Source organism: Oryctolagus cuniculus, chromosome 10 (assembly GCF_051225735.1).
Source record: "Oryctolagus cuniculus isolate XC-2025 breed Fujian yellow rabbit chromosome 10, ASM5122573v1, whole genome shotgun sequence".
NCBI lineage: Eukaryota > Metazoa > Chordata > Mammalia > Lagomorpha > Leporidae > Oryctolagus > Oryctolagus cuniculus.
In genome coordinates, this window is record NC_142876.1 from 32,658,600 (window position 1) to 32,680,474 (window position 21,875).

The window sequence follows — 21,875 nt, forward strand, 5'->3', positions numbered from 1 at the left end:
TAGTCTCAAAAGGAATCTTGGATTTCCTAGACAACTGGGCCAGTACCAAATCACTGCCATTCAAGACTATGCCTCTGAATTTTCTCCACTAGGCTTTCCCTACACTGATTATAAGTTAATGTCTTCAATACCTTTTCCAGGACTGATTCTTCAGGCAAGAAAGGTGAAACTTGGTGCTTCAGACACAACATAGTCAGTGTAGGTTGTATGTGAGAACATTGAGTTTTGGGTAGCCAAGGGTGGAGTGTTATAGACTAAATAAGACATGGTTTCTCAGACTCATGTCGATGTTTAAACTCTGAAGTACTAAGTTAAGGGTTGATGGATGAAGGGTGGAGCCTTGATCCAATAATGGTGAATGAGAGGGGGTTTGGTGGGAGGTCTTTAGGTCACTGGGGGCTTGTCCTCAGAGGGTAGTTCTTGTGAGGGGGAGGTTATCTAAGCTGATCTTGGTCTGGCTTCCCTCTTGGCTTCCTGGTTCCTCATGTGGTCATTTCTCTGCACCTGCTTCACTGTGGCCAACTTTCACCAGATGCCAGACTAATGGGACTGGCCTAATTGTAAAACTGTTAATTTCTAAACATAAAGCTGAAATAAACCTTTTCTTCCCCAAAAACTACTCTCAGGTGTTTTAATTAAAGTAACAAAAAGCTAACAACAGTCAGCGTCTATAAAAATCACAAAGGAAAGGGATGGTAAACATATCATTTTGACTTATTAATACTATTTTTAATAGATATATTCTCATTGTTCCAGATAGATTTTTTTTTTTGACAGGCAGAGTGGACAGTGAGAGAGAGAGACAGAGAGAAAGGTCTTCCTTTGCCGTTGGTTCACCCTCCAATGGCTGCCACGCCCGGCGCGCCGTGGCCGGCACACCGCGCTGATCCGAAGGCAGGAGCCAGGTGCTTCTCCTGGTCTCCCATGGGGTGTAGGGCCCAAGCACTTGGGCCATCCTCCACTGCACTCCCTGGCCACAGCAGAGAGCTGGCCTGGAAGAGGGGCAACAGGGACAGAATCTGGCACCCTGACTGGGACTAGAACCCGGTATGCCGGCACCGCCAGGCGGAGGATTAGCCTAGTGAGCTGCGGCGCCAGCCTCAGATAGATTTTTTTTAAATTTTTTTTTAATTTTTTGACAGGCAGAGTGGACAGTGAAAGAGACAGACAGAGAGAAAGGTCTTCCTTTGCCATTGGTTCACCCTCCAATGGCCGCCGCGGCCGGCGCGCTGTGGCCGGCGCACCGCGCTGATCCGAAGGCAGGAGCCAGGTACTTATCCTGGTCTCCCATGGGGTGCAGGGCCCAAGCACTTGGGCCATCCTCCACTGCACTCCCAGGCCACAGCAGAGAGCTGGCCTGGAAGAGGGGCAACCGGACAGAATCCAGCGCCCCGACCGGGACTAGAACCTGGTGTGCTGGTGCTGCAAGGCGGAGAATTAGCCTAGTGAGCCGTGGCGCCGGCCCCAGATAGATTTTAAGCCTTACTACTAATAAAAGCATTCATTAAAGCTCATTATGTCTAATTTATACATAAAAAAGTAAATACATGGTATGTTTTAGCCTAAGTTTTGTTAAAGAAGGGGAAAATAAGTAAATTGAAGTATGATCTGGATAATATTCCCATTGTGAAGTATTTGTCTATTGACTTAGTGAATTTAGATAACCATAAGCTGTAATATTTGTCTGTCTATTTATATATAGGTCTTTCAGTCTGTCTATCCATCCATTCATCTACCCATTCATCCATCTATCATGCCACCTATCTTTATTGGCCATTAGTGTTATAGAACTTACACTGGTGTTAAATTTGATATTACATAGCTTAATGCTTTATTAGAAAAATACTTAGAGTTCCTGTAAAGAGTCAAAATACAGATGGCAGAAAGTATTATGGGTAAAATTCAATGTCATAATGCAAGAAGGATTTCCTTCACACTAGTTCCTGAAATGTACAGGGTTATTTCCTGCCTCTTTGATTTTGTAACATGCTTTTTATTCTTATAACATTACAAGAATGTAATACATATATTTCAAGAATCTTGAGGTAGTCTCCATAAGCTAAGTCTATAGATTCTAAGGGGAAAATAGAGAAAAGAAATTCTTTTTTCTTCATATTGTAGTTTATAGTAGAGGCACTACCATCATCAACACATAGAGAATTAGCCCTACCACCTAATGTATTTACTAAGTTTTATTGCTGTGGTCATAGGCTGTTATTCCACTTTATAGAAAAATATAGAAATCTTATTTATGCCATAAAATACTAAATGCCACTTACTTATCTTTTATGAAGCAGAGTTTTGCTAATTTAGCATTTATGCTTTGGACTTGGGCTGGGACTATGTGTTCATTAACAGGATCACCAGCCTACAAGAAGGCTTGGAGGCAAAGTTTTCCACTCCTTGGATGACAATATATTACTTACATTGGACATATAATCTTACCTTTTAAAGCTATTTATTTATTTGAAAGTCAGAGAGCAGAAAGAGAGAGGAGACAGACACACACACACACATACACACACATATATATATATATTTATGGAGGGAAAGAGAGAGAGAGAGAGAGAATATGAGAGAGCTTGATGAGCTACCATCCACTAGTACACTCCCCAAATGCCTAAAACATCCAAGACTAGACTGGGCCAAAGCCAGCAGCCAGGAATTCAATCCAGGTCTCTTACATGGTTATTAGGAACCCAATACCTTGAGCCATTATTGCAGCCTCCCAGAGTGTGAAGTAGTTGGAAACTGAAGTCAGGAGCCAGAGTTAAGAATTGAACTCATGCACACTGATATAGGATGTGGGAAATCATCTTAACTGCCAGGCAAACATTCACCTTTTGAGAGTTTTAGTGGGGGTAATTATTAAAAATTACACTGGGCAGGGTGTGCATTTGGTGCAGGGGTTCAGACACTGCTTGGGACATACACATGCCATACTGGAGTGTCTGGATTTGAGTTCTGGGTCCTTTCCTGACTCTAGCTTAGTGCTACTGCACACCAAGCTTGGCAGAAGATGATGGTTCAAGTAGTTGGGTCTCTGCCACTCATGTGGAAGATCGGAATGCAGTTCCTGGAGCCTGGCTTTGGCCTTAGCCAAGGGCTGTTATAGACATTTGGGAAGTGGACCAGCAGATGGGAAGTTGGTAAGTCTGTCTGTCTGTCTATCTATCTATCTACCTACCTACCTACCTACCTATATCAGCCTCTCAAAACAAATAAAAAGTAAAAAACAAATTAGAGTCGTACAAAAGATGTACGTTCCTGTTTTGGGCCTAGGCAAAACAATTCACCCTTTTTCCTCTAACTCCTACCCTCTCCACTTCTCTGGCACTGGACATTGAAACTCACAGAATGTTTCTAGGTGAAGCAAGGGCTGGAATCATAGTGCCTGACTCCCATTATGTCCCTCTGTTTTTCTGCAAATATATATCTGCACAAAAAAGACAACACATCACTAATCTTTCATTTGATAATGACTCATAATGAAATTAGAGCAAGGACATTCATTAGGAGGTGGAAAAAAAAATCCTTCCCAAATCCTGAAGGATTAAAGGTGCTTGTCAGGTAACACCCCTTCAATGAAATTTTTACTGTTCGCTTTCCCCATCTCCTGTTAATTGTTTCACTTTCCAATTAACTATGCCTTTGGGGAAAGCCACGTGACTGTCAGGAGGGTGGATTTTACCCTGGTAACTGAAAGGTGGGGCTGCTCACTCATACCCAGGGCATACCAGCTGAGTCATGTAGTTAAGCTTGCTGGTCCCTAGTGCTCCCCTGGACCTCCCCCTGACCCCATTGTTCCTAGCATTTCAGCTGCTATTTGCACCCCCTGGGAGAGCTCAGGCAATCAAAGGGCAGGATGGACAAAAGAGAAGCACAACAAAGAATCAGGAGTGATGGGGGGGTGTGCTTTAAAGCTTTCACTCAGAGGAGCTTCAGAGAAGGGGCAGAGAGTACCAGAAGGAGAATGAGGCCCCCTCCAGTTTTGACTCAAGGCTGCATCCCATTGCATTTCACAGAACCGCAAGTCTTCATCTGTCAGCCATGACATTCCATACACACAGAAGTGAGGCTGTCAGTTCCAATATGTTCTTTGCAGAGAACTGGGAGTTTAGTCCACACAGATGGAGAAGGTAAGGGGTGAGGAGGGGGACACCCAGGCTGTCTGTCCCATTCTTCAGGGGTCTTGGGGTAGGAGTCTTTGAGTGGGATCTCCTTTTCCTCTTTAGATTTAATTTTTGTGTTGGGTAAGACCTAAATTTTTAACAGATATTATATGAGTAAAATCATTAGACAGCAAAGGAGCGAAGAGTGAACAATATTCTACACTGTGCTCAACCTTTGAAGAACACTTTCAATACCAAACCAAGCACAGTATGTTTCTTGGCTGCTTGCCACTGGTTCCCACCCTCATTTCTCTGTGCCCCTAAGACCTGATTGTTTGTGGAACACATAGTTATTCTGAAGCTGTGGTTCACTTTTACAAGAAAGGTTTTCCATGCACATAGAATCTAGGCCAAAGGTTTATCAGTGAAATATCAGAAACACTGGATAGAACTGCTCCTAAGGAATGACTCTGGAATCAAGTCCTTCAGTGATGCAAAGATTTCTTTTGTAAAGTAGATAAATTTTCCCTTTTCAACAATGTATATATAAATCACATGCATTTAAATTTTGTGCAAGATAAATATGTTTTTAAATATTTATTTATTTGAAAGAGTTAGAGGGTGGGAGAGACAGAGAGTGAGCAAGCAATCTTCCATCCAAGGGTTCACTCCCTAGATGGCTGCAAAGGCCAGACTGAATCCTGCTAATGCCAAGAGTCAAGGACTTCATCCAGGTCTCCCACGTGGGTACAGGGGCCCAAGGACTTGGACCATTTTCTGCTGTTTTTCCAAAGCCATTAGCAGGAAGCTGGATCTGAAGTGTAGCAGTTACCCATGTGGGATGCCAGCATTGCAGGTGGCAGCTTTACCTGCCATGCCACAGTGTTGGCCTCAAGACAAATTTCTTTTCAAAAAAGCACTTTATGAGTTTTAATTGCTTTCTTTTAACAAGTTTTCATTAACACGTACTACTTATACATTTGTTTGGTGTACAGTGTGATATTTCAACACAGTCACAGGGCAAAGTGATAGCCCCAGGCAGTGAGCCCTCCCGTTTCCTTATCTTTGTGTTTGGAGCCTCTCAGTTCCACCCTTCCAGTTCCTTGTACAGTAAAATGCACTTTATTTTTAATGTAAGTTTTAAATCTAGCATTAGAGTCCCACGTAAAAACTTAAAACTCTATAAAAATGGGAAGAAAACGGATAAGCCAGCTTTGTCTCAGGCTTACCAAAAGTAAGGTTTGTATCAATGAGAAGATGGTGATTTGAATTTGAGAAAAATCATCTAACTCATTGCCAAAACTTTATAGGAGATAAATTACACCTTTTGGCTAGCTGTATCTCTGCTACTTTCTGGGGACAACAGTCACTTAAATTCATTGTTTGTGATCTATTTTGGTTTCCCTGGGCAGGAAAATATGGCTGACTAAGAAGCAATAGTGGAAGTTTTAGTAGCTCTTAACTTGGCATCTGGTGGTTCTCAAGATGTGATCTTGGGTCAGTGGATCAGGATCACCAAAGACACTGCTTCTGAATACAGACCCGCTGGGCCCCACTGCTGGCCCACTAATTCACAATCTCTGTGGGTGGGAACATAGAATGCACATTTTAACATACTCCCAGATAATTCCAATGTACAACATGTACAACCCAGTTTAAAAACCACTGATCTAATGTTTTAACACCATCATTTTTTTCTAAGTGGTTTTTCTTCAGTTGCTATGGGATTCACAAAACTTTTTGGTGGTAAATATGTGGAACAAACCACCACAGCCTTGTTAGGATGTGTAGCTTGGCAGCATTGAGCGTTCCTGTATTGATCCATGAACTCTGAGTAATTGACACAGCAAGGAACTCCAACCTGGTCCCCTGTGGAGGCATTCCAAGTACACTGTAAGGTGACAGGTGGATAACACTCTTGTACTCCCAGAATGAGCCAGGTGTGCAGGTGCTCATGACCCCCCACTCTGGAATTTCTATTTCCTCCCCTCATCCAGGCCAATCCCCAGGTACCTGGGGAATCCTGACATTCCATCTCTGAGGCAAGAGGCAAATGCTCAGACCTCAGCCCTAGCTCAATATGGGAGACAAGAATGTAACCACAAACCATATGATTAGATTAAAGGGGCCCAACTCAGGCTGTTAGAATCATCCAGGAATCTGGGTAAAGAACAGCATGCCTGGGATCTGACTCACAGCAAGTAAGTCCACATTCTGGAGGTGGGGCCTGAACAGCAGTATGTTCTTCCAAGCATTCAGGTGATCCCACTGAGCAGACAGACTTAAGAACCAGTGGATTATAACAAAGGCAGCACTGGGTTGGGGGCTAGAGAGGCTCTGATATTATCAGGAGATGTTCCAGCTCAGTTGTTTCCAAATATGATCCACAAAGTCCTAGGATTTTCCAAAGATATTTCTGAACCATAGCCAACGGATGGGGCAAGAGGGATGCTGCTGACCTTTTTAACTCCCAACCTCCCAAATGAACAGAAAGTTTAACAAAGGATTTTAATGAAGAAAGGGAGAGAGAGAGCTCGAGAGAGAGAGAGCTCCTTCATTCAAGTAAAGAGACTGAAACAATAGCATTTAGGTCATGAATAGGAGGAATGAATGTACCAGCTTCCATTGAACTTGTCACAAAGTACCTATCCCCAGCCCAGTTCATTTCTATATTTGCTAATGGCATGTAAGAATAGTAGAGAATGACACTAAACACCCTGTTTAACCATGGTTTTATGCTATGATTCCATGGGACATAGATGAGCTACCGATCTCTCAAATCAACAAGAATTTCCCAATTAAATTTATGAACTGATCCTATTGTCACATATTTTCACATGAATTGCTCTGGAAAGTCACCTGGCTGCAATTCCCATAGGAAGAATTTTCATTTGCTGTTTGGGAGCTGTGAGTGATATTAATATGCTCCTTTTATTGGAGTTGATAACTACTCACAAAGAGAAGCCCCTAATGCATGCCCCTTTGAGTACACAGTAATTCTGCATAATTAAAAATTGGGAGCAAGTATGAACCTAGTGGGTAACAGACCTGTGTCCCATATTGGAGTACCTGGGTTTGATTCACAGTTTAGGCTCCTGGTCCTAGCTTCCTGCCAGTGCAGATTCTGGGAGGCAGTAGGTTAAAGGCTTAAGTAGTTGGGTTCCTGCCACCCACATGGGAGACCTGGACTTGAGTTCCAGGCTCCAAACTTCAGCCCTGGCCTAGCTCTAGCTGTTGCAGGCATTTAGGGAGTAAACTAGCAGATGGAAACCCTCTATCTCTGTTTGTGTCTTTGCCTCAGAAATAAATAAATAAACAATAATAACAATAAAATGACCACTGATTTTGTTTTGACCAGGATGGAATAATAGGTGTTAGATACAAACTTTTGGGGGCCAGCGCTGTGGTGCAGTGGGTTAACGCCCTGGCCTGAAGCGCTGGCATCCCATATGGGCGCTGGTTCTAGTCCCGGCTGTTCCTCTTCCAAACCATCTCTCTGCTATGGCCTGGGAAAGCAGTAGAAGATGGCCCAAGTCCTTGGGCCCCTGCACCAGCGTGGGAGACCCGGAAGACATTCCTGGCTCCTGGCTTCAGATCGGCTTAGTTCCGGCTGTTGTGACCAATAGGGGAGTGAACCATCAGATGGAAGACCTCTCTCTCTTCCTCTCCTCTCTCTGTGTAACTCTGACTTTTGAAAAAATAAATAAATCTTTAAAGATACAAACTTTCTATGGAACAAAAAATAAAACTAAACCAAATATATGACTGAAGATGTATAAAATGTGTAACTGACAATATACAAAAACATATTGCCTAGTGTCTAGCACTGGACAAGAGATAACATGGACTGTTCCAGAGACAGGAAATACACGAGGCTCTGGACTATCCTTAGTGCTCTTCCTAGGAGCACTTCCTAAACTTGGAAATAGAAGCAAAGCCCAGGGACCCATGGTTTCATTGAGAAGGAAAATAGAGGTCAGAGTTTGGGGCTCCCAAGTATATGGAGGACAGGGTACTTGAGAGGATGAAGTTATGTAGAAACAAACTCTACATGCCTTTCCAGGGATTGCAATAAGTGTCTGGACACATTTTTATCAGCACTCAAGGGAGCTCTACAAAGCTTAGAAGAAATGCCATAAACTGAATGTGGAGTCCTGAGGTCACATAGCATTGGGCTGTGTTGGATTTCTGACTAGCCAGAGTGAGGAGGCTTCAATGAACGGTCTAGGCATTCAGTTGAGATCCAAGAAATGGTACTTCTTATCTTCTTAGCAGGAGTATTACCCTGGTCTATTCCCAACAAATACAAGGAATTCTCAGTGGAATAAAGCTGATCTGCAAGTAAATTAACAGCCTAACAGATCAAAGTCAAAACCCTTTAAAAGAAAACAACAAAATTCAGACTCTCTATAACATCCATAATAAAAATTTTATTAGACAAGAAAAGAAGCAGGCAAATGTGATCCCTAATCAGATCAGTAGAATAAAAACAGACCCAAGGTCCTCAAAAAATGCATTATGGAAATATTCAAGCATTTAAAGGAAAAGATGCACATAATTGATAAACATATGGGAAGTCTCAGCACAGAGATGGCAGTCACACCAAAATAGCCAGAAGAAAATTCTAAACTTGAAGAAGATGATATCTGACACAAAGAATTCACTGGAATGTCTTCAGAGCTTCCAGAACATTGCAGAAGAGATGGTTAATGACCATGAAGAGAAGCCAGCATAAACTATCCAAACTGAAGGAAAAATGGGAAACTATAATAAAAATTAAACTTCAGTGGCCTTGTGGAACAAGGACTATGAGGAGATCCAATATACATATAATTAGAATACCAGAAAGAGAGGGGAGAGAATAGTGCATGTATATTTACATATCTAAGAAGCTCAACACATCTCAGCCAGAATAAACACAAACAGAAATGACATCTAGGCAGATTAGAAAGAAACTGATTAAAAAAAAAAAAAAAGGATAAGGAGAGAATTCTAAAAGCAACCAAAGAAATAAAATATATTATTTATAGGAGTGTAAGAATGAAAGTAGTATCTGATTTCTCATCAGTGAAAATACAAACCAGGAGAAACGAAACCACATTTTTAAAGTAGTGAGATGAAAACGAAACAGTCAAGTTAAATTTCTAAATCCATTAAAATATCATTGAAAAATTATGGTAAAATAAAGATGTTTTTAGATAAGCAAAATGCAGGGGATCCATTACTGGCAAACATGAATTACAAGAAATATAAAAGGAAGTTTTTTATGTTAAAGGGAAATTACACTGATCTATGGGAAGTCTGATCTATAAGAATGAGTGAAGAGTGCTGAAGGTGGTAAATACGTGGGTATATACTTGATAATTTATTTCTGTTCTTATGATCTTTAAAAGGCAACTGATGGGGCTGGCTCTGTGGCAGAGCAGGTTAAGCCAGTGTCTGCAGTGCTGGCATTCCATATGGATGGCAGTTAGAGTCCCGGATGTTCCACTTCTGATCCAGCTCCCTGCTAATGCTCCTGGGAAGCCAACAGAGATAGCCCAAGTCCTTGAGCCCCTGACACCCATGTGGGAGACCTGGGTGAAGGTCCTGGCTTCTGCCTGGCCCAGCCCTGGCTGTTGAAGCCATTTGGGAAGTGAACCAGTAGATGGAAGAATTCTCTCTCTCGCTCTCTCTGACTCTTTCAAATAAATAAATCTTAAAAAAGGGCAACTTACTGTTTATAGCAGAGATAACAACACTGTATTTTAGAGTCACGGAATTATAGAAATAAAATGTACATCAACAATAAAACAAAGAACAAGAGGAAAGAAATGAAAGTTTGTATGTGTAATATTCTGACGGTTCTTTGAAAAGTTCATGGACAATAGAATTAAAAGATAAGCTTTATGGTACAAAAGTTTTTGAAATCCATGCACAGTTCCTTCCTGATACACATTTTGTATGAACTGTTTGCAAGACACCATGTATGCACGGATTTCAACCTTTTTGCATCAAAACCAATCTTTTAACTCATCTTTCCAATATACTGTTTCCAATATACTGAAGGGATATTATATTAGTTCAGCGTAACTATGATACTGAAGGGTACCAATTATTACTGAAAATAAAATAAAGTGGGATTCTGAAAGTGCTAGTAGAAAGAAACACATGGAATGTGTTCCATTAATCCAAAAAAAAGGACAAAAAGGTTTAAAAATAATGAAGAACTAGGGAACAAAGTGAAAGCACATAGCCACATGGCATACTTGATCTGAATAGTATCAGTTATTACATTAGCTCTAAATATACTAAACACTACAAAAGAAGGCAGATCATCAGGCTAAATAAAAAAAAAATCCAAACTCAACTATATATTGTTTAGAAAAGGTAAACTTTAAATATGAAGACACTGAGAGTTTAAAAGTAAAAGAATGCAGCAAAATATGCCACACAACACTAAACATGAGAATGCAGAAGGGAGTAAATTAATATAAGGCAAAATAGGTTTCAGAGTAAAAATTATTACCAGAGATAATTAGAAATATTTCAAAATTATAAAAGAGGAAATTCATCAAGAAGAGACAATAATCTTAACTTTGTACCTCATAATATCAGAATTTCAAATGCACTGAATTTCAAATTAAGAGAATTAAAGGATGAAATAGATATTTGCACAATGAATGCAATTTTTAAACATCCTCTCTCAGTAATTTCTAGAACAAATTGACTTAAAAATCAGAACAAAATATATAGATTTGATTGACAAGGTAACCACCTTCACTTCACCTGACAACTGAAAAATGCTATAAAAGTAGAATGAGCAGTGCATGCATATATGATATGCATGACATCCTCTAATGTTATTTGTCATCAGGGAAATGTCAGTTAAAGCCACAATAAGCTACCACTACACACTCACTGGGATGGCTAAAATTAAAAAAAAAAAAATTAAAAAAAAACAGAAACAAGTGTTGACAAGGACATGGAGCAACTGAAAGTCTGCATATTGATGAAAGAACTTTAAAATGGAAAATGTCACTTGGGATAATGTCTTGGCCTTGCCTTTTAAAGATAAATAGATCCTCAGATACAGCAGTTTCATTCCTATGCATTATGCAAGAGAGATGTAAACTGTGTCCACAGACAGACTTGTATACAAAAATCATAATAGTTGATTCCAAATTGTTAGCACCTGGAGGCTCAGGTGTCAATCCGCAAAAGACCAGAACAGGTATGGACACATTCCACAACATGGATGGAATCTCTCTCTCTCTCTCACACACACACACACACGCACACACACACACACACACACAATTTTACTGAGAGAAAAAGCCAGATCCCAAAAGAATACACACAGGATTTCAAATGCACCAAATTTCAAATGAAGAGAATTACAGGATGAAATAGATATATTCACAATTAATGCGGTTCTTAAACATCCTTTGTCACTTATGCATATAAAGTTTTACAACAGGCAAAACTAGTTTGCTATGGCAGAAATCAGGGAAGTGTTTATAGGGTGGGGTAGAGTGTGATGGATATTGAGAAAAGGACAAAAGTTTCTGGAGGTTATGGACATATCTTGTAATTGATAAGAATATAAGCTACACAACTGTGCCATTTGTCAAAACTCTTGCAACTGTACACTTAAGATCTGTACATTTTGGGATATGTGCATTTTACCTCAATTCTATAAGGAAAAGACTCCCCACGATGAGAAAATACATAAAAAATGATTACTCAGAGTACCCTTAAACAAAACACATGCACACCCACACCCAAAGTGGCAACCCTTTCTTCCCAGTGGCCACCTTCCCTGGCCCTTACTCTCCCCTGTACCCAGGGGCAGCTCACTGCATTAATCCAAAAACCACAGAGCCTGGATCAAGGGGACAGGTGCCTGTGGCTTCTACAAGAGTCCATTGCTCTCTCCTCTTCTTGTCCTGGTGGCATCCCTGGGTCAACAGGTAGTAAGGCGAAGCCTGCCTCCACCGCAGCCACAAATTCACCTTCCTCCGAGGTAAGGAAAGAAGCTTGTTGAGAATCTGGCTCACAAATCAAAGTTAACGCAGCCCCGCCTCCTCTGTAAATCATGCGCGATCCATCTGGGTAATGACTCCTCCAGTGTAATTCCCTATTAAGAGGCTTTATCTGGAGAGATAAGCAGCTGGTTTCCGTGTCACTAATTGCTGTCTGCTGTGATTTTAAAACATCTGCACCATTGTGCTCTTCATTTTCATATTCTAATCACCCTGAAACTTGAAAAAGGTACATCATTGATTGTTTCTATGGGTTAATTAGTACACAGTCTCCTTGTAGAGACAATTTAGAGGCAGCCAGAACCTCAATCAGGAAGTTTGTTTTAAAAATTAATAACATCGACACTGGCTGGAGGGACTGTCACGCTCAGGGATGTATCAGGATGCTCCCGGTGGGGGAGGCACCCTTTGTTCCCCTCCACGGAGTATAGGCACCAACAGGAGCACACAGCAAGGCAGTGAGGAGTGGCTGACAGGGCAAAAACACAGGGGACCAGCACCCTGGATGGTCCTGAGTGGTCTGGACTGTTGTGTCTGCTGCCTTCCCCAGCTGTCCACTGCCCTCTTCCAGCTAGTCCATGTCTCTTTCCCCACCAGCACAAATCAGGACTTTGCTGAGGACTCAACAAAATATGTGAGTGTGAGTGGAATAGGTGTCCTAGCAATGGGAGCAGAAGAAATCACTTGATATTTTAAAGTCTATTCACTGGAGTCTTCCCCTCCCCACTTCAACTCTGAGAGGGTTAAGAAAGGCAGACTGGAGAACAAGTGAAAGAATCAGACCAAACCAGGAGTGGCAACTGGGACACAAGATTCATCAGGGCACTCTGAAACACAGATTCTGATCTTAAAAGTCCAGGGTGTGGTCAGGATTCTGAATTTCTAAAAAAGATTCCAGGTGATGCCTGGGGGCTACCATTTGAGATGCACTGATCCCTTCCCAAGCCTTGGACTGGAGTCACTGTTCCTGAGATGCAAGGAACAGCTGAGAGCTACAGTGTGGTATGGAGGTTGGGGCTGTGCCAGGATCCAGCTCCACAATGAACCTGACAATTCACGTGGCATCTTGGTTCTAAGCTTCCTAACAGCAGTGCCCATCTCAAAGATGGAGTTGAAAAGACTGGAGGTTGATGAGGGTCAAGTATTTACTGCAGTGCCTGGTCCACAGTAGACATCATATAAAAGATGGCTATCAAATTTTCTGATTTCCCTGTTTATGGCATCAGTAATCTCCCTATGCACCAGTCATGAGTTTCCAAGGCTATGGAAGCCCCTTGAGTTCTCCGATTCTTATCTTGTTTAGACAAGGTCATAGTCAAAGTGGAGGTTCTCTCCTCCCTTCAGAGAAAGGTACCTCCTTCTTTGAAGACCTGTTCTTTCCACTGGTAAACTGATCTTCTGTATATAAAGAGAATTGAAAATGAATCCTCATGTGAATGGAAGGGGAGAGGGAATGGAAAAGGGGAGGGTTGCGGGTGGGAGTGACGTTATGGGGGGAAGCCATTGTAATCCATAAGCTGTACTTTGGAAATTTATATTCACTAAATAAAAGTTAAAAAAAATTTCTGATTTCCCGTAAGCTATATTCATCCACAAGATTCAAATATTCATCCACAAGAAACGGGGTTGGAGTAGAGGCGTTAACCAGAAAGCACCTCATTTATATTCCAATGATGGTGTCCTGCAATCATCCATCCTGGTGGTGCTGTTGGCATCGGTATCCTGCCACCTATCCTCAACCTGACAACCCTTGGAGCCTCAAGCTTTCTCTCCACAGCCTCTCTGGAGGCCACTTGACAATGCGCAGTCACAGAGGTCTCATTTCTGCACAAACTACACTGTTCTATCAGATAGTGCCTTCCTATTTCGAATTGAAATCTATATGCTCCCGGGTAGTTCTGGCAAGCAGGGTTGACAAGCATCCTGTCCAGTGCTAGCTGGGATCCCAGGAACAGGTTCTGCAACCAACAGCAAATGCACCCCTGGGAGGGAGTCCCCTGCTCCACTTCCCTCAGCTGTGTTAAGCAGGCTTCACAGGGCTTTTTGGGTCTGGAAATGTACTCCTGTAGGGGGAAAATGACAAAAACCGGGCTTTCAATTATGTGACCTACAAATAAAAAATCAACCTCTCAGCAGAAGAGCTGGAAGCTGATTTCAGTAAATTTAGAGAGAGATTAGCGTGGAGCTGCGGGGTGGCCACTTCAGAGGCAGCCATGGGGCAGGCTTGGAGGGGCTAATTGGAGCACAGCACGGCCGCACTGCATCCTTCCAGAGGGGACGCAGGGGCCTCCTGATTGTGCTATTCAGGTGCTCAGGACCTGCTGCCCCAGAATCCACTAACAGCGCCATTGCCTCTTCTCTTCCAACTGCAGGCTTAGCCCTCCCTACTCTGGTGTCCTTATTCCTCCAGCTGGGTCCTGAGCGCGATGGGCTGGATGTCCTGGGGCATGAGGCAGCAATAAGGGCAGAGTCCTGGACTCAGACATGCTGCACAGTGAAGCCATGGAACAAGAGCTGCAGACTGAACCTCAACAAGGGGTTACAGGGCAACATTTTGGTTTTTAAAATTTGTAAGCTTTTCTCTGCTATGGTTCCGTTTCTTACTCCACCCCTCTCTAAAAAGGAGGGAAGAGAATAGCTCTTGCTTTCTTTGGGAATCAGTAGCATACGATGAAGTGGCAGAGTTAGTGGGACAGAGCATTCAGGTCTGAATGTCAGATCTACAAGAGATGGATGAAAAGCGTTAGTGCATCCAGAGGCAAAGCCACCACGGCAGGGATTTGGGAGGCCCGTCTCTCAAAGAAAGGGGAGTCAGCAATTAATCTGAACCCTCACCAGCAAAAAGACATTTCCCAAACCAGATGGTGGATAAGCATCATCTGTGGCCTCTGTTAAGTAGGCTTCTCTTCTGCAAGTTTAGAGACATGGATCTGGACTTGGGTGTTTGTCCAAGTAGCTCTTGTTTTAGTCAAGTTCTGCCAACACTGTAACTTAAGGGTGTGTGCATGGAAGTGCATTTAGAGCTGTTCAGCTTTGTTCCAAGGGGAAGGGGCAGCAGGGATTCCTGTGTGAAGCCAAGGTTGCTGGAAGAAAGAGCAGGAGAAGGCTCAAAAACTAAGCCCAAAGATCATAACTTAAGGGGAAAATGGAAAATGGGAGCACAAGAAAACAGTATTGTTTTCCATTTTATAAGTGCTTTTGAGTACAAAACTGGTGCTTTTTGCTATTAGCACTAAAGTAACCACTGATTACAAATTGAGTCGACAACATCAAAAAGAAGCTGAATCACCCAAAAGACCAGCTTTTAAAGCTTCCCAGAAATACGGCAAATTGCAGGTGTTTGGTGCACTGTTCATTTAGCTTGAGTCTCAGGTGAAAGGGCCAAGATGAAAAGTGGCTGGCCTCATGGGTGGGGGCTAAGACTTCAACTTATTCCTATACCTTCCTATGATGCTGCAGGAACAATTTCACATCCCAGGCAGCTGCCCACAGAGCATTGGTCACATAAGTCCCCACGACATCCCATGTTGACTGCTTTTGGAATCTTGTATTCTATCCACGCACTTGAACTTCCATGAGCAGGCTTCCTGTTGAAGGTGGTAAGGCATCTATGGCTTGTTCTTCTACTTTTCTTCTCAGATGTGGAGGGCAGAAATGGAGAGCAATTAAGAGCATATTATACACTTGGGCCAGCATGACTGGGTTCAAATCTCAGTTGAGTCCAAACTTACTGGTTATGTGGCCTTGAACAGGTTGCCTAACCTCAGTGTACCTCTGTTTCCTTAGCTGTAAAATAGGATACTCTGGCTTGGCCTCAGTGGTCCTCCCAGTGGTACCTGGTGCCTTCCTTGTGTACAAATGTCATGTAAGAGTGTTCACCAATTGTCCAGAAGTTGTGAAATGGACACCCATTTCCTCTCTTATCTTTTACTATAATTATTTGCCTAACAGAGATTTCAGACATTTTCATCATGAAAATATAGAGAATTAGACACTGTACAAAGTTCCCTGAAGGCTGTTGACATGCTATAAGGTCACGGGGAGATGATGTATCATAGATTTTCTAAGATGAGCACCAGCACCTGTGGGCAGTGGGTGCCATTCATGGTGACAGGGGTGTTTACCTGTGGCCTGACAAAGTACAATAGGCCAGATTCTGCTCATTTTGGAATCACTCATTAAACAAACATATATTTTGGTTGCATAACAGAAGAATCATGGCACTCTCACAAAGATTTGGAATCTCAGACTTGCACAGGATATTGGAGAATCTGTTCTCTTGTTATCAGTGAAGAAACTGAGCTTTAGAAGATGAACAAATTGCTTGAACTCATATAAGTGCCCAGAGGCAGCATTTGTCTACAGTCTCCCAACTAAAGTCTCAAGTTGCTTCTTCTGCCTTTCTTGTTAGAACCTCGTCTTGTAAGGAAATGAGGTGGAAGGCAGTGCAAAGACATCCCCGGTATCTGAGAACCTGGGCAGACTGATGGATCTCCTGCACCTGATAGCCCTTCCTGACTTGCTGCAGGTTCTTGAGCCCACCTCCAGGGCAAGGCTTATCTGAAGCTTCTGCCCAGCTTGACACCTGGACCACCTCCCTCAGAACTTATATATGCGTTTCCACCGGCTCCTTGATGGCTTCTGGTTAGGGGGCTTTGCCTTGATCATTCCACTTGCTCCTGAAACTGGACACTTCTCAGAGAGTTGCCTCACCCATAACTGCTCTGGTAGCAGTCACCCTGATGACCTCCTCTCTTGGACTGCTGGCTTAACCATACCTCAGTCCAGGGTCCTCTATAGCTGTTTTTACCAAACTTGCTGCATCTCAGATCAGGGAAGCACCTTCATACTGAGGCCCTAATCAGGGGCAAAAACTCATACAGTTGGCCGACGCCGCGGCTCACTAGGCTAATCCTCCGCCTACGGCGCCGGCACACCGGGTTCTAGTCCCGGTCGGGGCGCCGGATTCTGTCCCAGTTGCCCCTCTTCCAGGCCAGGGAGTGCAGTGGAGGATGGCCAAGGTGCTTGGGCCCTGCACCCCATGGGAGACCAGGAAAAGCACCTGGCTCCTGGCTCCTGCCATCGGATCAGCGCGGTGCGCCGGCCGCAGCGCGCCGGCTGCGGCGGCCATTGGAGGGTGAACCAACGGCAAAAGGAAGACTTTTCTCTCTGTCTTTCTCTCTCACTATACACTCTGTCTGTCAAAAAAACAAACAAAAAAAAAAACACAAAAAAACTCATACAGTGAGGAGTGGGCATTTGGCAGAATCCTTAAGATGCTGCCTGTGACACCCACACCCACACCCACACCTATCAGTGTGTCTCGGTTTGAGTCCTTGCCTTCTTTCAAGTCCAGTTTTCTACCAATGCACATCCTGGGAATCAGCAGGTGATGGTTCCAGTACTTGGGTCCCTGCCACCCATGTGGGAGACCCGGACTGAGATCCAGGCTCCTGGCTTCACTCTGGCCTAGTTTGGGTTGTTGTGGGAAATTAGAGATTGAATGCAACACATGGAATCTCCCAGTCTATTTGTTTTTGTCTGCCTCTGTTTCTCTGTTTTCAAATAAAATAAATCAATGAATAAAACATTTAAAATAATCATACAGCGAAAAGCTTTCTGTGGCCTCATGGAAATTTGAGGTGTGTTAGGTTTTTCCTCCTGGCCTTTGCTGATTATGCAGCAAGGCAGAAAGCTTTCAGGACTGGGGCACAATACAGCTGTGGGACAACAGATCCTTGCCTTCTACAATGCCTGCATTCAAACAGTGTCACAGCTGCCATCTCATCTTTGTGATGCCCCCAACAACTCCCCACTTCTGGGCTAAGAAACTAACTTTACTTGCCTTTTATTGAATTCATCTGGTTTTTAGTTTGCACCTAGCTATGAACTAGTGATATGACCCTGGGCATGTAATTTAATCTCTCTTTCTGCAAGAGAGAAATGGTCACCCAGGGCCTGCCTATCTCCCCAGTCACTCTGAAGACCTAATGGATGGGAAAACATTCTGGAAACCATAAGCACAATATAAATGTAGGTTATTACTGCCATTTGTTACTGCTTGCTTGAGAACTCTTCCAAATTCTTGGGAAAGCAAAGAATGCTGAATGCACTCCCTGTAAAATACGCATAAGATGCAAGGATAATTTAGGATATATTTTGGTGTAATCTTAAAAATCACATGATTCCTGAAAACTTACCCTGCCTCTTTCTCTGTCTCAGCTGATGGAGACTGTGCAAGGAGGAAAGGATAACAGAAAACAAAAACACTCTGGCAATAAACTTCTAGCTCCAAAAGCAGGTTTTATTTAGTGTGCTATAAAAACAGTCATTTTTCCACTATAAAAGCAGCCTGACTACCCATTCTCATTTTTCTGCAGAGAGTATGCCGGGTGAGTAGATTCTCACTCTGGTGCAGGCAAGATCCTACCCTCTCTTCTCTCCAGCTCGGTCCCAACCTCCTTCCCTTGCAGCCACGTATTTACTTTGGGAAATGAAAGGGGATTCATCAGTAGTTTATTATGTGTGAATTTACAGGGGGAAAATGCATGCACTTTTGGATATGGAAGTAAGATTTAATTGTCTCTCTACTTGACGGTTACTGCTTTGTGGTATGTCCCCAACAGCTTGGGCACTGCAGTTTATAAAGAAAAACACAGGTAGGATTGCAGCAACTTTCCCAGCCATTAAAACAGTCCCTGGAAAGTCAAACTCATTCTGATGCAGTAAAAACAACTTGCACAGGCACAAGAAGGAAAAGGAGGGTGACTGGAACATAGAGTGGGCTCCCGAGGCAGGGCACACCTCTCTCTGAACGGCTGCCCTCTGCCTCTAGTCCTGGCCTATGCCTGTACCCTTCTGAATCACGTGGAGATATATCTGATGCCACATAAGAGGTAATTTATTAAATTGTTACTGAGATGAATTAATCCTCCCCAAAGGGATGGGGTGAGCAAGCTACTTTGGAAGTTGGTTTCTCATTAAACAATCAGAGGAACTGGCATTGAGGCATCCCTAGGGTCTGTAGTATATCTCCAGGTTTCTCCTGAATAAATCTATCTCCAGCCAATCTGGCAAAGTTGCCTCCTGCAATACAAAGGTGGCTCAAGACACAATGGGTATGGTAGGAAAACCACTGGAGTAGACATAAGGCTTCTAGTGCATTCATGATTCTCTGAGCCTCAGTTTCCTTATCTGGAAAGCAAAATGGCTAATATAGTGGAGGTATAAGGCTCTTTTCATTGTATGCTCTAAAGTGTGACTATTCTTATTTTTAAAGCATTTTTTTTGTTTTTAAAGATTTATTTATTTACTTGAGAGGCACAGTTACAGAGAGAGGGAAAGACAGAGAGGTCTTCCATCTACTGGTTCACTCCCCAAATGGCTGCCACAGCTGGAGCTGAGCTGATCTGAAGCCAGGGCCTCTTCCAGATCTCCCACATGGATGCAGGGGACAAGCACTTGGGCCATCTTCTTACTGCTTTTCCAGGCCATCAGCAGGCATGGAATTAGAAATGGAGCAGCTAGGACTCAAACCAGCACTCACTTGAGATGCTGGCACCACAGGTGGAGGCTTAGCCCACTACATCACAGTGCTGGCTCTAATTGTCACTATCCTTAATTTATAATTAAAGATAGAGAAGGAATCTTATTCTGGAAAGCTCGTAATGCAGCTGAGGTAATTTTCCCTCTCCAACTATTCTTCATAGGGCTCTTCTGAACTGATTGTGCACCAAGCTGTATGCTGTGGATGATATCTGACTTACTGATCCCAGCATCTGTTTATCACTGGGAAGGACAGAGTGACAAGAGTCTGGGGAACTAGAAGCACAGAGGTTCCTGACCCCAAACCTGGCATCATCTATTATCTGGCTGGCAGTTGCCCTCTTAACATAAGTTAAAAGGAAGACAGTCTCAAGGGTCCTACATACTCTACTGGGCCATCTTGCTATTTTCCTGTTTGTGTCTATCTACAACCAAATATAAGACACAAGCTGCAGAAATTTCCTGAAAAACACAAAACTTGGTAAGAAAAACAAGAAAAGGACTGGAGAGTGGGTCTTGCTGGCAGCTATGGAACTTCTACAAATGCATCCCATCACCTCCATTTCTTAACCCTCCAACCACTACCATTCTGGCTTATTTCCTTAAGGACATTGGTCTCCTTGTATCTCCCAGACTCTACAAGCTCCTCCAGTTAGCATTAGGGCTCTGTGGAGAGTATGTGATAGGATCTAGAGGTTTGAACTTATGGGGCATACTATTTTTCGCAACAACATATTCTCAAAGGTAATTATAAGGGAAGATGAAGAGTCAATCATTGCCCATAGAGAGAAGAGAAGCAGTGTACATCAGAATAACTGTTTAGTGCCTGATCCTGAGAGTGCCATGTATAATGGTGTGTCACCAAAATGATTTTGCTCAATTCTTTCCCAAAATGTAGTAACCCTGACTTGTCCATTGAGTCAAAAAATGCACACTCTAAGCCAAGGAGGTAATTAATTTAAAGAGTTCGTCTGGCTCAGGATACATTTATCCCAAAATAAATGACCAAATAGTTGTGAGTCAATGCAATGCAAGACTCAACAACATCAGGAGACTGCTAACTGGTCAAAGTGCAATGCTAAATCTTGGGGGATGTTCCTGAGCACACCAACTATCTGGCCTCAGTTTTTCCCCAGTTACGTAGGAATACTAGCTCCTGGCTTTTTTTTTAAGATTTATTTATTTATTTGGAAGTCAGAGTTACAGAGAGAGAAGGAGAGGCAGAGAGAAAGAGAGAACGAGGTGTCTTCCATCCACTGGTTCACTCCCCAAGTGGCCACAACGGCTGGAGCTGAGCTGATCTGAAGCAGGGAGCCAGGAGCTTCTTCCAGGTCTCTCACGCAGGTGCAGGGGCCCAAGGACTTGGGCCATATTCTACTGCTTTCCCAGGCCACGACAGAGAGCTGGATCAGAAGTGGAGCAGCTGGGATATGAACCAGTGCCCATATGGCATGCTGGCACTGCAGGCGGTGGCTTTACCTGGTACATCATAGCGCCGGCCACATAGCTCCTGGCTTTTTGAGTGCTCAGCCATTTGCTCAGGAGGAAAGGAACCAATGCTATACAAATGGCACTGAGCCAAAAGCTACAGTTTTATGCAAAGGAAGTTACATGTCCCTAAGATAATCGGAGGGTCATCTTGTTTGACCTTTAGACACTCACTTCACTTTTCCGTCCGTTTTCTCAAACATAAAACTATGTGATCAGATGGAATGATCCTGATGCTCTTTTCAGCACTTCTAAGAATCCCAGAAATCTGGAATGTCATAACACCGTGTTTCCTGCTATGCACTAACCAACATGGCAGTCAGCCATGTGGCTCTTTTCAGGTTTATGCTAATCCATGGTTTGAGAATCAACCTGTGGAACCTCTTGAGTTCCAAGGTAATTACCTCCAAGTGGGGTCCCTGATACTCTTCTTCTCATCATGTGGTCTCTCTATGGGCCTATTCTAATGCTTCTGCTCTCTAACATTTTAGAACTGACAGCAGCTTCAGTTAGAACATGCGCCATGTAATTAGATTTCCTTGCTACAGATGCTGTGCCCCTCCAGCTTGAAAGAAGAGAGACACTTCACCCAGAGATGAGAGCTTATCAATGCTCTGTGTCGGCTCACTAGAGTTCACTTGAGCTAGGCAAGGAAAAGACTGTCATTAAAATGGGGCCTTTGTCCTTCCAACAGCTGCTGCAAAGA

The 21,875-nt window shown here is 43.1% G+C and overlaps 1 protein-coding gene across 2 annotated transcripts in view; it reads right to left on the reverse strand.

The window, feature by feature from the left end:
• Positions 1-21,875, reverse strand: part of SETBP1 (SET binding protein 1) — a 386,548-nt gene that overhangs the window by 117,649 nt on the left and 247,024 nt on the right. The window lies entirely within an intron of this gene.